Source organism: Peromyscus californicus, unplaced genomic scaffold, assembly GCF_007827085.1.
Source record: "Peromyscus californicus insignis strain IS unplaced genomic scaffold, ASM782708v3 Scaffold_9__1_contigs__length_137607984, whole genome shotgun sequence".
NCBI lineage: Eukaryota > Metazoa > Chordata > Mammalia > Rodentia > Cricetidae > Peromyscus > Peromyscus californicus.
Window position 1 is genome coordinate 5,536,295 of NW_026294617.1, and position 17,927 is coordinate 5,554,221.

At 39.0% G+C, this 17,927-nt stretch overlaps 1 protein-coding gene across 15 annotated transcripts in view; it reads right to left on the reverse strand.

The window, feature by feature from the left end:
• Window positions 1-17,927, reverse strand: part of Nlgn1 (neuroligin 1) — an 895,946-nt gene that overhangs the window by 39,741 nt on the left and 838,278 nt on the right. The window lies entirely within an intron of this gene.

Genomic DNA, 17,927 nt, shown 5'->3' on the forward strand with positions numbered 1-17,927 from the left:
GTGTCACGGCAATACTAAGACAATATGGAGGTGCTCATGATGTATTTCTTCTTCTTAAGATTTAATGTAGTCTTTTAATCATAAGCATATACTTCATTGGCAACAGTAACAACTTTCTAGCTTCAATGCTTTCTTTGCAAGTAAGTGGACCCCAGGCGTCTACTTAGTCATCTACTTGAACAGATTTTGATAGTCTAAAGCATCTTAGTGTCCATTAGTGAGTGCAGATTTTAAGCCATACAAAAACATCACATTCAGTGCAAAAGAGAAGACCACAGAATTCTTGCATCTAAATGACTGCCCCCCCCAAAAAAAAGCAATATTCTTCTGCTCTTTTATTTGGTATCATGTTGGTATTTCTGATTTGCCTATCTTCTCCTGGACTTTGCAAATTTTACTCCTGTAGCTCAACTTTAAAACAAAAGTTTTTTTTTTTTTTTTCTGGCCTCTTCCACACCAGTACTCAAGGATGCAAAGATCATGTTCCTAATTATAAATCATGAGTTCTCCACATTTCTGGTGGACAGGAAAAGTATGCTAGTATGGGAATAAATAAGCAGTAGGAGGCATGCTATGTACCTCTAGGGATGCAGCTTGCACATTGGCCAGTCTACAGTCTGGCTGTTGAATTTTCTCTCCTCTTTATTTATCCTTAAATTAAATGCTTTTAGGACTGAGATTTCTTACATAAGATCCCTAATATGATTTTCAGGGCCTGAAAATCTTCAAGAATTTGGGGATTTTTTTTCATCTGCGGAAAGCGGATATTTTTCATTAAAATTTCAAACAAGGTAAAAGGTGCCATGTAAGGTTGTTTTCTAGAATATTACACTGAAAATGACCTCTTAGATGTCAGAATGCAGCCCTTGCCAGCAGAACCACATAGTTACTGAGATGCTTAGGATTCCTGTCTATTTTCTTTTCTACAGAGGGCCAATGAGTAAGAGGGACAAGGGCAAGCCTGCATAAAACTCCAGACAAAAGTGTGAGTTATTATCTAGAAACTTTGAAATTTCTGTTTGACTTAATTATTGACAAACTTCTCAATGTGGGCCAGCAAATTGCTCTGCTTCCCAAAGGCCTAGATTCTTGTCTTGTAATGAAAGGCTTTGGATTACGTAACCGTTAGCATTGCTTTGTTGAAAAACCTGGAGTGTCCACAAATATTTTGTTGATACTGCCAAGATTAAAGAGATGCAGCTCCTTGCAGGTAGAAGGAGTAAATGGCAGGAAAGTGAAGATTAACTTCTCCAAGCAAATGGTATGTTACACTAGAGTGTTCTTTTGGATTTAGGTGCAATTCATTTTCAAGGTGTCAAAACTGCTAAAGTTTCCATGTACTTTATGGTCTGGCCATATTTGTTTACAGTTCCAACTCTTCTAAGTGATTGTAAGTAACTGAGGAAAAGCTCTATTTCTCAGCCATTTCTAGAATGTTTTAAAATTTTGTATTCCATTTACTTATTTGTGTGTGTCATGGTAGGCACATGCCACGATGCACTTATGGATCAGTTTTCCCCTCCACCTTCAGATCTCTCAGGCTTGGCAGCAAATGTCTGCTGTTTCATTATCCAATCCCACTACCACCTCTAGAATTTATAAAGTAATTCCTGTGCAGAACAAGAAAGATAAATAGAGATGATTAAGAATATAAATGAGACATCATTAGAGATTGAGACTTCTTGTGACAATTCATTGGCAAACAGAGGAATCAAGATTATTGTGCAATAATAAATATTACTTATGCAGTGGGATGTACAGACAGGTGGGGTTAAAGTTGGATGGAATCAGGAAATAGAATACCTAAAACGTTGAGGATATTCTGATAGAATATGTGAGAATGTAACCCAAATTAACTTCTAAATTTTTGTGCTGGACCCTCATTAATACAAGAAAATATTCAGAAGAAGCAACTTGGGAGTAATGATTGGTTATTAAAGCCTGGCAGTGTTGCTGGGATACCAGCTCATGTGCCTTTTGGTATTTCTAGGTAGGCATGGCATTTGAGATGCAAATGTGCTGTTCACTCTGGAGCAGCAGCTAAAAATGCTCAAGAACATTTATTTCTTAAAGATGTTTATATAACACACACACAAGTAAACATTCTACAAACTAAACAGGTTATACTTAGGAAGTAGATATGTAAACGCATATATGTATGTAATAAGAATTACTGAAAAAGAGGCTGTGAATCTGAAGAAGAGCAGAGAAGGTTACATGGGAGGGCTGGGAGGGAAGAAAGGAACGGGAAAATATTGTAATTATAATTTCAAAAATAAAAAAATTAAAATTAAAATATTTGTCTCTATAAGATATTCAAATTCAGGTGCCAGCTGAATATGTTTCTGGGCCCAAGTTGCACATTTAGAAAGGAAGCCGGGGTGGTGCACACGCTGACCCAGGGTAGTGCACACGCTGACCCGGGGTGGTGCACACGTTGCCCTGAGTGTGGTCAGCCAGCTGCTATTAGCTGGAGCAGCAAAGTAAATTTAGGTAAGAGAAAGTGAGAAGGAAAGAAACTCTAGAGAATACAAATTGAGGCACAGGAGACAGGTAACAAGGCTTCAAAAAATACAAGCTCAGGATAGCGAAACAATGAAGAAAATGTGTTTTCAAAGAAATACTTCCGAGTCTGACAATTTAACTCCACACTGTTGGATACACACAAAAGCACCTGGCTGGTCTGATCATCACACCTGAGAAGAAACAGGCCAGAGAAACAGCCTCCTGACATGCTTTTCATGGGCTGGTGAATGCAGCGTTACAGACGCAGAGAAGGAGAACCGCGCCTGGCTCGCTCGCTCCTGATGCAGAGCTCCTGCACCGCTGGCCTGGTGCAGCCGCTTGCTCCTGTGTACCTCTGGGCTGAATGCAATGGGCCATTACACCTGTGCAAGGTGGTCCCCAAGCTTAAGCTTAAGACACTTTTATAGCAAAAATTAATTAGCTCAGGAACAAATATTGACTGTGAATAAGTGTCTTAAAAATTTAGCAAACGTCATATTCATATCACATTTTTGCTACTTTTTCAAGAAATTATTACATTTGCTAATAGCATTTAAAATATGCTTATTGCAGAAGTTATGAACCACAGATGGGGATCAAGATTTAGTTTCCTAAACTTTATTGTTTTCTAAATTTTATTTTAGTTTGTGTTTATTGGCGTTTTGCCTACATGAATGTACGTATGTGCACTGCATGTGTGTCTAGTGTCATGTCTGTGGAACTGAAGCCAGGCCGTGGGCCACCATGTGGGTACTGGGAAACTAGATCCTCCACAGGAGCTGTCAACATTCCTAACTGCTGAGTCATCCCTCCAGCCCCCAGTGCCTAGGCTTTGAACTGACTTTTTTTTTTTTTTTTTGCAAGTCCCTATCCACAGTAACAGGATGGATTTTACTCTTGAACTCCTTTGCTAGATTACATATTTTATAAAATAAACCACAAGAGATAATCATACAGTCTGCTTCTGATACAATCATCAAAGGGGTCTGAAGTAAGAGAAGCATTTACTACATAAGTTAACATGCTAAGAAATCAAGCACACAGTGTCTGTGTAATACCGAAATGTAATCACTAATGAATAGAATGAAAAACTCATAATTTAAATTCTTTTCATTCGAAATTTGACTTATCTCAAAATATTCAGTTAGGACATATAAATTAATTGAGTTTTCTCACTGAACCATTTGACTCATGCTTCCTATTCATGTTTACAGGGACCCTCACAATGACAGACTGTCTAGAAATATGATCTTCCCAAAAACAGTTAATATAGGAGAAAGTTGGGCTTGATTAGAGTTGGCTCGTGTGCATTAACAGGTTACTAAAATGAGCAAACTCCAGATTCAGTGGGAATGAATTCATGATTAATGAGACAAAAATGGAAGTGAGGTGTGTAAGCCGAAGAACACCAAGCGCTACCACGAGAAGCCATGGAAACCCAAAAGGAGCCAAGAAGACTGTCGCCTAGAAGAACCTTAGGGAAGGTGTGTGGTCCAGCCAACAACCTGATTGCAGATTATTTTGAAAGAAATAAATTGTTTTGTTTTAAGATGCGCTTTGTGGCAATTTGTTGTATACATCACTTCAGACAAACAAAACAAGCCCACCATTTCCAGAAAAAAAAAAAAAAAAAAAGTCTGAATCTGGCTTGCACAAGCTTGAGGGCTTGCATATTTCCCCAGGAAGCTGGGTGTCCTGAGGTCACTTGTAAGCCTGTTTTCATTGACATGGGAACACAAGACCAACATCTGCTTGTGCTCTTGGCTCTAGACATTATATCCTGCTGCCACTTGACTTTATGAGAATAATTCAATAGAGAAAATGACCCCAGAAACTTCTGTTATAACTCAGAGGGAGCAGGCAGAGTGTGAGAGGATGGCTTCATTGATGGGAGGGCAGGACAAACAATCCTCCACCCTGGCTTACGAAATAAGTTTACATGCCACTTGCTTCCTCTCATTATTCTAAAATGCTACTAACAGCTCTGGTGCCAAAGCTGTAAAAAGTGTTATACGACCCTTCTTGCCATCTTTTCAAGGTGGGCTGACAAAGAAAAGGACTACAAACAGGAAAAAAGTGGAGTAATAAAGTTTAAATAGTAGGTGATAATATTAATCTGCTGTGCTGCAGTGTCGATTAAGAGATTGAACAACTGCCTGCAGTTGTAATTGGATTTTTCTGTGTTTTCTACAAACCCTGGGGGCCCAGTCTTGATAAATCCTGGGTTTGCTTTCTATTTATTCTCTATGAATGACTCTCTGTAATGGACTTATCTGTAGAAACACACAAAGCCTTGTGGTACATAGAAAGCTTTGGTGGATCTCTTTTTAGACTGCTGGTCTGTAGCTTCGAAAGCATGAGTAATTAATACAGTGAATCACTGGGCTAATTGCTGTCTACATATTTCATAAGCAAAATAATATACAAGACTGTAACTCAGGCACTCCTTGAGCACAGCCATGTGTAAAGTGGTGTACTGGAAAACTGCCTCCTGTTTAAACTGGGAGGAGAGATCCATCTTTCACTATGATGTTATCCAAGGTAGTCAAATGTAAAATGAAAGAGGAATGCCGCTTCCCAGAAGCATATAGTTTGTGTGCATCTCAGGCAGGTGAAGTTGCACAGTCAGTTCACAACTTTTCAAAGAACATCATTATGTTCTCTCTTTGTCTTCAAGAATGCTCTTTTCAGTATATTGTGCACAGGATGATCTATTCACTGGTTATATTTCTAATTGCACACAGTTATAAAACACGAAATCTGGTCTTGTATACAAAGAAATGGGTAAAATTGGGTTTCATAGGTACAACTTCAATAATACACATCAAGATGGTCACAACTTCCAGTAACCCCAGCTTCAGAGGATCCAGTACCTCTATTGTTCATAAGCACCTACATTCATGTACACATAAGCACATACAGATATACATTATTATATACAAAATATATCTGAATTTAATAAATAAAAATAAGCACACACTATTTCTGTTTTCAAGGAGTTGATTTATGTCCAAGGGTAGGCACCATTCACCTAACTCTCACAGAAGTGGTTCTCCATGCTAGGCAACCTTCACGATCATGTGGGCTTTCTGCTCAAATGTCATGGTTCTCTACCCAGTTCCAGATTTGTTGAATTTGCACCTTCAAGGTTGGGGTATATAAACTTTCCTCAGCAAGCAACACTTGTGATTGGGTGGCAGGTATTCCCAGTACATTACCTGGAGGGCAGCACCCTATGAGAACACACTATGGAGTGGGGATGGTGATGATAGGGAATATATGAAACTTCCTTAGCTATAGAGTAGAACAGGCAGGACCCAAGGACAGTCTACATGTTTCTGTTCTTGGTCAAAGGCCCTCATGACCTAATCTCATGAATCTTCTGTGAATCTCAAGTTGTCTCTCAGACCATCATGTCTGTTTAATCAACAGAGTTAGTCAGTAATTTTGACTATAACTATTAGCATTTTAGAAAACCAAGAATTATCTGGGTCAGAGTGAATCAGCAGCTGATAACAAACCAAGATTGTTCTAAGACAGTAAGAGTATTATTCTAGTCTCAATAACACTCCAGAGGCAATCCTCCCACACTTCTGAGCACTCACAGAATATGACCACACAGTAGGAAAGAAGGCACTGTTTGCTGCATAACAAAGCAGAGTGGGAAATGTGGAGAATGTTGGGAATTTAGAAAGTCAAAGGACATTGCAGCTGAGAAGGATGAAATTTAAGAAACATCAGATGACTCTGGTCTGAGAACATCAAGGCGATGCCTGGTCATGCTGTTCTGATGTGCTCCTTTGCAGTTCTCACTTTGTAGTCTCACCTTGGCCCTCACCCAACATTCTCCCCAAACTGATTATGTCGCTGAGTAAAGGAGATTCCTAGGATGGATCTCACCTCCACTACCATGCTAAGTTGAGGTTCTCAAGAACATGAGGCATGGATTCAAAGGTTATCCTTCCGATTATTTCCGAGGAAAACAAAGAAAGACACAGAAAAAAAGAGAGAAGGATAGCAAAAAGAAAGAAGGAAGGAAGACAGGGAGGGAGGGAGGGAGGGAAAGAGGGAAGGAGGGAGGGAGGAAGAGAATAAGGAAGGAACTAAGGAAGGAAGGAAGGAAGGAAAAGAGCAGAATGAACCAGAGGAGTACTCATGATGAAACGATTTTGGCTTGAGTAAGAAGATTATACAGCTGAGTGAAAACCAGCACTTAACTCAGCCATTTCTGCTATTTCCTTCCTGTTCCTTGACCTCCCCCAAGGAAGAATGACCCAGGAATAGCAAATACCACTTCAATTCAACTAACCAAACAGGGAACTCTAGTTTTTCGTTTTTCTTCTCTTCCTTAAGTCTTCCTGTTACAGTTTGCCTTATTCCTCTTGTGGAGGTGAAGGTGAGAAAAGAATGGCACTTCTCAGAGACTCCTTTGTGAGCTGTGATCCCATGGTGGCAGAGTCTATTATCACATAGACTCTCATTTTAATCTTGCTTGGTTGGTTATTTAAAGAGATCTCAAGTAATACAGACTCAACTTATCCAAAGCATTAATTTTTACCCAGGAAGAAGCTGGTGTGAGGCATGAAAGAGCCACGAGAGAGCCAAAGACAATTTTCTGAGAAAACTACTCATTGACTTAATTTACTTTAAATTGCAAAACTCTGCTTCTAAAGTTCATTCATTTTCTGGTCCAGGCAAACTCATGAAGCCGGTGGTTTCTCTCTGCTCACTGCAACTGCTTGTGCTACAGTCTACTATTGTGTTCTCCATCTAATACTGATACGTTCAAGGAGTATTCTAGTTAGTCCACCACTGTTGACTCTGCTACACTGACTCCATTCCTGCATTGTGGAGTATTAATTTAAGATGTGTTACATTCATTTATGTTGTGGAATATTTGTTTAATGGTAGAAAGATATGTTGCATTCTTTTATGCTGTATTTGTTTAACTCTGTAAAACTATGTTACTTTACCCATCTAAAACACTAGATTGGTCTAATAAAGAGCTGAATGTCCAATAGCTAAACAAGAGAGAGAAATAGGTGGGGCTGCCAGGCAGAGAGATAAATAGGAGGAGAAATCTAGGCTTGAGAGAAAGGGAATAGTGAGAAAAGGAAAAGGAGAGGAGGAAGCCAGCTACCCAGCCACCCAGCCAGCCATGGAGCAAGAAGAAAAGAAAGATAAAGATATATATGTATAACAAAGAAAGGTAAAAAGCCCAGAGGCGAAACATAGTTAAAGAGAAATAGGATAATTTAAGTTAGAAAATCTGGCTAGAAACAAGACAAGCTAAGGCCGGGCATTCATAAGTAAGAATAAGTCTCTGTGTGTACTTGTTTGGGAGTTGGGTGGCAGGCCCCCAAATAGTATAAAAACTAATGACACCTGCCCCTTCATGTTTCTTCCCTATTCCTCTACATTGCTTCCACAGAAGATGAGAAGCTGTGGATTCCTTCCAGGTTAATATGGTTCCATCAAGGAAGACTCCCTGAGAGGTTTCCAGATGATCTAACATCCAGAACAGCTTCAAGGCAACTGGCTCAGAGAATACAGCCTCACAGACTACTCCAGTCAGGATTTAACTATAATCCTAAAATTTTCTTTGTGTCTCCATAAGACTACCAATGCCCCCAATCAGCAGGAAGTAGCCTAAAAAACTACTTCCACATTCTCAAAAAAATGGATTATAGATGTTTGTCTTTGTTTAGGGGTTGGTTATAAATTGTTATTGGCCATAGCCAATCTTTTCTAAAAGAAAGAAGGGGGATATGATATAGATATGATAGAATAAAAAGGTAGATTATTGAATCTGCTTTTAGAGAGCCACAACTTGTTTAAAATTTTTTACATTGCTATAGATTTTAGTTTTATTTTACATTGCTATAGATTTTAGTTTATTACAAATTTAAAGTTAATTTTGTTATGCTGTATGTTTATTTCGGCTCTTGTTTAAGGTACTATGTTTATGCAGCTCATTTAAAATTATAATATATAATTAAGAAATATAGATTATTAATCATCTATGATAATCAAACTTTAGTCATGTTAAGTTTTCTAGGTATGCATAGATATATTTCAATTAGAAAGGTTATCTCCAAACACTTCAAAGACTTACAGAATATGACATTTAAAATGTTTTAAGACCTTTGACTTTTCTGGACATTGAGACACATCTGCTCCTGGCAGCACAAGTTACTTCAAAGAGGTTAATGGGCATCAAAGAAATTCCACGTGTAGTTTGTTTTCTTTATGGCAAAAATAGCCATTTGGGCAAGAAACTGCTCTTGCCTGGATTGTTTGATAATATGTTATATAAACTGGACATATAGGACCCATAGGAAAATGACCACTGAATTTGCCAAAAAAAGAAGAAATGGTCCTTCAGGTTCCTGCTTCACAGAAGAGACTGCCAGACATTCTGCAGAACACAGAGAAAAATAACTGAGAGACTCTAAGTCTATAGGCTAAAGATGGATGCCCCAACATTGCAGAGCAACTTTGGGTGACTGGCCAGGCAGCCAGATGTCTGTCATTTTTAGAACTTTGGAAGTTGCTTACAATATACTTCCTGTTTACTTAGGTATTATTATATCCTTCTGGGGTCTTTGATGTAGTTGAAGACTAAACAGTTATAATTATAATTTTCCTTGGTTATGATAAAAGATAAATTAGATATAAAACCTTAGACTCACAAAATAGGATAGATGATAAAATATTTTCTTTAATTTTGCCAAATACAAATAGACTAGATATTGTAACTGTAATTCCTGCTTGATAACTGTTCTATTATATGTAATTTTACTGTGTTAAAGTTAAAACCTTCTTTTTTGATTAGGCAGAAAAGGAGAAGTGCTGTGGGATGTCTTTCTGTATGCTGTGAATTTGTGTTGCTATGATTGGTTAATAAAGAAGCTGTTCTGGCATATGGTGAGTCAGATTAGGCAGGCAGGAAATCCAAGAGAGAGACAGGAAGAAGAAAGAAAGAAGCAAGAGAGACACCAGCCCGCCACCCAAGGAGCAACATACCAGCAGACTGGCAATGCCATGGCCATGTGGCAAAACATAGATTAATGGAAATTAGTTGATTTGGGATGACAGAGCTGGCTATCAAGAATCCTGAGCCATTAGGCCATACAGTTTGTAAGTAATATAAGCCTCTGTGTGTTTACTTTGGTCTGAGTGGCTACGGGACCAGGTGGGACTCAGCTACATGTACTCTTCCAGCTACATTTTCTTTCTACTAGGTGAATTTTGGCTAATCTGATAAATTTGTGCAAGTATCACTGGAAATTATTATAGCTTGAATTGTGTCTGCCCAAATATGTATCTTTAAAAAGTTCAAAAATCTCCGGGTGGTAGTGGCACACGCCTTTAATTCCAGCACTCAGGAAGCAGAGGCAGGCAGATCTCTATGAATTGGAGGTCAGCCTGGTCTACACAGTGAGTTCCAGGAAAGGCACAAAGCTACACAGAGAAACCCTGTCTCGAAAAACCAAAAAAAAAAAAAAAAAAAAAAAAAGTTCAAAAATCACAACCCCTGTTTTATACACTGAATGTTTCTGTCTCTTCAAAATTCACATTGGAATCCTAAATCCTATTACAAGGGGCAGTCTTTAGGAGATAATTCTATATGGAAAGTGAAGGCCTCCTGGGAAGGTGGACCTTATGTGTGGTACCCTACAAAGCTTGATCCTTCTCTCTGCTCTGAGATGGCGTAACGGGAAGTCAGCGGTGGGCAGCCTAGCAGATTGTCCTCACTAGGCCATGCTTGCAGGCTCCTTCACCTTGAACTTGTAGCCTCAGACATGTGGACAGACACTTGTGCTGTCTAAAGGCCACTCAATCATGGGATTTGAATTTAATAATAAATTTAATGCCCCGGGGCAGAGTGGAGTGAGGACAGCTCACTGTCTTGCGGTATTCCTTTACTTAGAAATCAGGCCACTGCTGATGGCATTCTTGAACATGCACTCACACTGTATCAGGACAGACCCTCAACTCAACACAGCTATGGTGCTTATGAGACCATGGGAAGAGACACAAAGCTATAAGAGGTACAACAGGGATAGCAGAAGCAGAAGGTGGAGCTTTGTTCCTACAAGCTGAGGGGCAGATGAACTTGACAGGAGCTGGAGAGTGAAAGACCTGGTCATTTCTAGATGCTTTGACCAGATACTCTGTTTGTACCTCTATCCTCCAGAACTAAGAGAGAAAATAACTTGTAGTATAAAGCAACCAAGGTTAAAGCCCTTTGTTACTATAACTCTGGGGCACATACAAAGATGAGCTTGTTAAAATCTTATATCTTAGCAACTTGCATATGCCCACTACAATAAAGCTTTCAATAAACAGTGACAGAAGAGAATCAATGCCACTAATCATGTGACTTGGGCACCTGCCATGTTAATGAGAAAGATATCAAGAAGGCAAGGAATGTGTGGCATTCATCCATGACACACAACAGATCTTGATTTCAGAGTTCTTTGAGTTGACAAAGTACTACAACCTGATGTTTACATTGTCCTGTCAGAGACTTCAGCTTGTAAATAGTGCACAACAGAACCGGACAGGGCAAAATAGGAGCTTGTTGGCAGAAATAGCAAAGCTTTGCTTGCTCTGGCTGAGACTTTCTCTCTTTTTTACAGTTTTAAATTCCAGATATTCTTCTCTATTTCAGAAAGAGGCACCTGTGTCTACCCATAGGGCAAAACATTACTGGAAGATGGAAAATTTTAAATCTACACCCCCAAAACTCTTTAGTCCTCAGTACTTTGACAGTGGGTAAAGTCACTTGCCACCAAGTCTGAAGGCCTAAGTTTGATCCCCAGGACACACATGGTAAAAGGAAAGAATTAACTTACACAAGTTGTTCTCTGACCTAAACACCCCCCATACTAAATCAATCAACCAATAAATTTAATAATGAATGTAAAATAAAAGAATGAATGACATAATGAATGTATGTAGTCTGAACTGGCATATCCTGATGGAAAGGAATTAATATTTGTAACTTCATGAGTGCTCTGCTAGGGACCTCCTACAACTCCCATCTAATGGTCATTTTCACTGACCCTGAAAACTTTTATTTTAGTTGAAAATCCATTTGCTGATGACATGATGTGTAGGGGGATGTGTTTGAGAGTCAATGGAAGGAAAGTAGATTCTGGCCTGTGTTCCACAAAGTATCCAAACACCAAAACAAGAAAAAGCACACTTGAACAGGAATTATTAAAAACCACAGTAGTAAGTGCAATTGAAAGTGAGTGGAAAACATAGTAAAATTGGATTTCCAATCTCTTTACTTCCAAAATCTTCGCCATTGGAGTTCTCAAGAATTTCCTTTGGTCTACACTTTCCTCTTCTGAATATTATGGGGATTTGACTGTTTGAGAAGGAATGAGCACAAGGCCATCTGGCTCTGTGAGGTGAGCAGGTTCAAATTGGTGAAAGAAAGGGAAGGAGGAAGGGAAGTACTGACAACGGGCCGCAGTGAGAAACAGAAGAGCATGCTTTCCTGGGGAGCAAGCCCTGAGTGTGTGAGCAGTGCTTCCACTGTCCTCAGGCACACTGATTGGCACCATGGTCATCTGTCGGGTGTCCATGGTCTTCAGTGATGTAATGAGCTTGTGTTAGTCCTTTTTAGACGTTTCATCGAAGCTCCAGCCATCTATCACAGTTGCAAGGCATTTAAAAGATGACAGTGACCACTCAAAAATTGTCTCTCTGCCTAAAAATAATTTTTCACTACAAAATAGTTTCCAGCCTGGTAGATTAGCAAAAGATGTCCCCAAAGTTTCAAATAAAGAAAGAAATACCACCTCTTAGTTCAGTAACAGGCAGCATATAGCACTTCCTATAAGTGTTTCTGCCTCAGGGTTTATCCACAACTTTTTGGAAGTGTCACATTTTTATTAAAGAAAGAGTATGGAAATACTCTCTGCTCAACTATTTTAACAAAAGTTTCTCAATTACTGTCCTGCCCATACTAGAGGCTCTTATAAAAACAATTAAACCCAACATAGATTAAGAAGCAATGTTTCAAGATTGCCTGAATTTAAATCAGAGTATAAGATCTTTGACTTTATAAATTGGAAGAAAGTCAAAAGATATTTACTATGAAATTATACATTGTGATATGAGATTCAATGTTTAGGTAATTCAACCAGGGAAAGAGACCAAGTCAATAGCGCAAGTATCAGAATTCAGAGGTCTTTGCTTCAGTTCACATCCTCTGTCAATTAATTCTACGCCAATTCACAATTATTTCAATAATTAATTTGAGTATCCAATCTTTCTGCTGTTTTCTGGATTTTATTCTGAGTTACATTAAAATCAAAATATAACATTTCCCAAGTAAATTTGAGACATTTTGAACTCTAATTTTGGACATTTGAACATCTTGAAGCTCTCAGTGCTCATAGAAGAAACTACTTTCTGCAGAAACAGACTATTATAGAAATCCACAACTAGTTTAAATGCAAATAACAACTGACTGTAGAGTGCCCCACTCCATCTGAAACATCTACAAGACATTGCCCACACCCAAGGCGCAGGGAAAATCGTGGAAAAAAGAAGTTGAAAGATTGTAAGAGCCAGAGAACTAGGCTGCCTGCTACTAGATAGTATCTTCTAGACAGGACAGGGAAATTGCACACATGTAATCTCAACAATCATGGTTGTCCATACAAGCCTAAAAAATGACATGCCATTGTAGGTGGGAGAAAAATCCACAAGGCCTCACCCTTAGATGAAGAGCTATAGGCAATAAATGGCTGCCGAGAGAGTGAGAACCAGTGTTTTTCCAGGGATGAGTTCCTTGATGGGTTATCCAATCCTAAGTGGTCAGCTCTAAACAAATGTACACATGAGCAACATTACATGGACTCAGTAGTTTATATGTGTGTGTGTATACCTATGTGTAACAGTGATATTATCTGAGAAGGAGTGGGGACCATGGCAGGAGTTGGAGGGGGAAAGAAAAGATGGAAATGATATAACGTACTCATGTATGAAATTCTTTAAAAAGTAAAAAAATAATTTAAAAAAATTACAAAAAAATAATCTCCAAATGGTAGGCAATTCCTGACATTATTGTAGATTACCTAGGAGGGTCGAGTGTAATCTAGGAATATGGTGGAAAGAGTGTTTGGATGTGGGTCGGCTTTGAGCTCTGTCGCTGCCTTTAAAGATGGAAGGAGGGATATACATGAAGGGTCATGGTTGCTCCTAAGAGATAGATAACCCAAGCCCAGGAATTCTTCTCTAACGTCTCCAGCAAGGAACACAGCTCTGCTGACTTCTTAGCCCATTATGACCTGTAATAGCTCTGACATACACAGTTATGAGAAAATGGTGTTGTATTGGTTTAATATGTTGTATTTGCAGTAATCAATGAAAATAATAAACATCCCTATAAGTTAAAAATTCTACTTATTACAAAACTAGCAGGAGGGCACAGTTTAGAGTCTTGGATACTGAAATTGAGGGTTAACAGTTGGAGCAAAAGCAGAAGGATCAGCCTGAATTCTGCCAGTTAATAACAGAGATACTGCACATTTAATTTTCTCTGGACCTAAGCTCTGTGCAGCTGCTAAATCCCGTGACCTTTCAAGATCTTAGAAAATCTAATTGTGAAAACTATGCCGAGCTTCTCTCTTTCTGTTCTCCCCCACTGTTGCTAACACCAGTTGTGTATATATCTATCTACAACACCCTGAAGGGCTTTCTACTAACCTACTGTGTACAAGCTTCCTGGCCCTGGCCCTGGCAGCAATGAGGCCACAAGGAGCAGTGTAGACAAGGCCTTTGATCCCATGTGTCTTTCTTATGGTGAGGAAAGAAAAATACACAGAGAATAAGCAAAACAAATAAATATTGTGAATTCAAAGAATGATAATTGATAGAATTTTCTAGCAAGGAGACCAGGAACTGATGGCAAAATATAGGTGTGAGTTCAAGGACACAACTGATGGAGCATTGTTTGAGCTCAGAAGTAAATGTATTCAGGGAACTTAACAGGAAATGATCTGAGTATAGAACATTCCAGAAAGAGACAGTAGAAAGATTAGAAGGAAGGACTGTTCCTGATATGTCTAGAAAGAGAATGGCAGGATAGCCAAGTCATGGTGAACTGAATGAAATAAATGAAAAGTGAAGGAGGGAAGGAAGGGATACAGACACTGCAGCGGCCTAGGTTATGTGCCAGTGGGGTGAATGTTACTCTTTCTCAAGAGTAACGATGTGTCTTGTCTTAGTTACTTTCTCTACTACTATAATAAAATAACCTGACAAAGGCAACTTGTGGAGAAAGGCTTTGTTCTGTCTTATAGTTCCAGAGAGGATATGGCTACTGACATGGAACACATGGTTGAAGGTTAGAATAGCAAGGTAACTGGAGCAGGAAGCTGGCTGGTCACATTGTAGCCACACTCAGAAAACACAGAGTGAACAGGCAGAGGGCTCAGGCTGTAAAGGTCCAATGACTTATTTTCCTCAGCAAGACTCCACCTCCTAAAGGTTCTATGACCTTCCAAAACAGTACCACCTGCTGGGACCCAAGTGTTAAAACATGGGCTGAAGCAGGATGTTTCACATTAAAATAACAATTCTTCTTTAAACTGATACACTCCTTACCTGACTTCACCACTTTAAGGAGTCTATCTGTGTGAAATTTTGCTCATGTGTGGTAGAGAAATCTGCTAGAAATCTCAAGATTAACACTCTTTTTAAGCTAAAAAATATTGAGAAAGTTTTGTGATGTTTTTCCATTTAGCACATTACTGAACATTACAATAATGAAAAACAGAGTACTGAGGCAGTCAAGGGAAGGGCAGAGAACTAAAATATTCATGAGGAAAAAAAAGTAGCTGATCCTAATTAATATCTGCCTATTTTGATAGGCTATATTGACACATTGCTCTTCCTGTAGGAACTAACACACACACACACACACACACACACACACACACACACACACACACACACACACCAAGAGTACTCAGCTTTGAGTCTGCTGATGATTTCCTTTGGGTCTTGTCTGATTAAATCAGAGTTCTCTGTATTGTGCTTACTTTCTGAGATTTCAGGGCTGATAAATTATCATTCTCCATTTTCCCTGCAATTCCCTGACATTATCTTGCAAGAACGATTCACTTTTGAAGGCAACATATGGATAGACTGTCAGATTTATAAATGAAAGCTACTTAAGGACAGCTCTGTGACAGTGATATGAGCAAGGGTTAAGGGACTTACAATGAAAGCCTCCATGTATCTGATTTCAGACCTAACTCTCTAAAGCAAGACTGATCAGATTTAATTTGAGTGCTTGAAATGGGGGTCATGGCAGCTACAGGTACATGGTGAATCGTTTACCCACACCTACCTTTTGGATAACAACCCTTGTACTCTTCTTGTCTAAATAGGCTCACAGTTTAGGTGTGAAAGAAAGTCAGATCACCTTCCACCTCTGCTTTTAGTTTTACTGATTTGCTGCACAACCTTTCTGTTAAAAAAAAGAAAAAAGAAAATGCTGTTTTCCCTGATCTAATTCAACCTCATCGCTCCTCCTTTCACAGATTATGTTCTGTTGGGAATGAGACTGCAAATTCACACTGCCCCTTTCCTTTGGGTAGTCATACAGAAAGCATAGAATTAAAATGAATAAAGCCTTCATGAACTGGGTAGTGGGAGAGGAAAAGATGCCCGGTATATATCATTCATTCATGTCACCAAAATGTATTCTTAAGAAGCCTCTGTTAAGACAAATTGATTTGCCACTTGCTAAAGCTTTATTTTATAAAGTGTCAAGGGGTTTGAAAGGTATAGGCAGTTCAAAGACAGCAAGGCAAATATATGCAGTGCTTATATTATTTACCAGTAGAATTTGGCAAGCAGCTCTAGTTTGCATATATTTGAGTTAGGAAAAATTCATTTGTACATCTCTAATAAGAATATTAATTCAATTTTTGCTGAAGGCCTAGAATGTGAAATTTTCTGTGTGTGGTGCCATGAGGGACTCAAAGAGGAGTAGGGAGATTTAACAGGCTATACAACATAAATAGAAATAAGAATGAAGAGCTATTAAACAGTAGGAGCAAATGTCTTTGGAGACAATTATCCCCGGCTATTTTACTTGAAGAGTAGGATATGAAAATTTCTTTGAAGAATAAAATATCATTGCAGCAGAAGCACCCTTGTCTGTTTCAATATGGAGGAGCCATATGTGTTTGGACTGCCACAGGTCTGCTTGGCTTATACCTGCGCTCGGCAAGACAATAATGGTTTGGAATGGTTAATCGTCATTGCCAATTTGACTAGAATCACGTAGGAAGCAAATCTCTTGGCATATCCATGAGGATGAGTCCAGAGTAAGTGAGGAGGCAATTCCTGTGCTGAGTGTGGGCGGCATTACGCCACAGTCGGAGGAAGCAGACTGAATGAGGGGAAAGACCATGAACAGTCATCTCTGCTCTCTGATTGGGGCCAACACCATCTTGTCACCTCATGCTCTTACCCCCATTGCTAGTCTTGCTCTTGCTGTTACACCTTCTCTGCCATGATAAACCATATGCCCAAACTATGAAGGGAAATAAGCCCTTCCTTCCTAAAGTGGCTTTTGTAGGTGATATGCTGAACAGGTAACTAATACACCTTGTAATGTTTAGAAGAAACAATAACCTAACAAAACCCCCATTTGTTTTACTTTTGAGTATTACAGCTCTGTGTCCTGTGAGGGTCCTAACACAAGTGCATTCATTTAACAAATATGTCATGGATATGATAGATAGAATACCTACTATATTCCAGACCCTGTTCCTATGTTTGAAGTATCTGGTAGGATTTTCCCGCATGGAGAATCTAGAAAGTTCAATTGGACTTTGAAATAAACTGTACATGTATTTATTATTACATGTTATAGGCAATTTTCTCCCTAAGCCTTCCTTATCTTCACAGATAAGCTAAACAAAACAGTGTGGCATCCTTATTTATTTCCTTATATCCCTCTATTTGTAAAGTCTACACACTAGCATACTAAGTTTAGGTAGCCAGATATTTATCTCCACTCTTAGAATCCAGTCAGATTTTTCAGAGAAATTCAATGTGAAACCTAAGTACATTGGGTTTCAAAGTCTCAGTACTGTGAAAGAAGAGAAAGGGACAAAAGAAAAAGGTCTTTAAAATCTTTTCAGTTCTTTTCCCCAAATGGGCCAACTGTCTGTGTGGGTGAGGTTGTTTTACCCACCATGGATGTGTGATATAATTAATCAGTAGATTAGATGATTTTTGGAGAAAGGAATAGAACATGGATGCAAGACATCATACTTCAAACTCAGAATCAGCAACAGTTTAGATGATCTAGGAGGCTCAGGTTGATTGAGAAACCACTGTGACAGCCCTTGTCAGAGGTGTTGTTGGCTAACCTA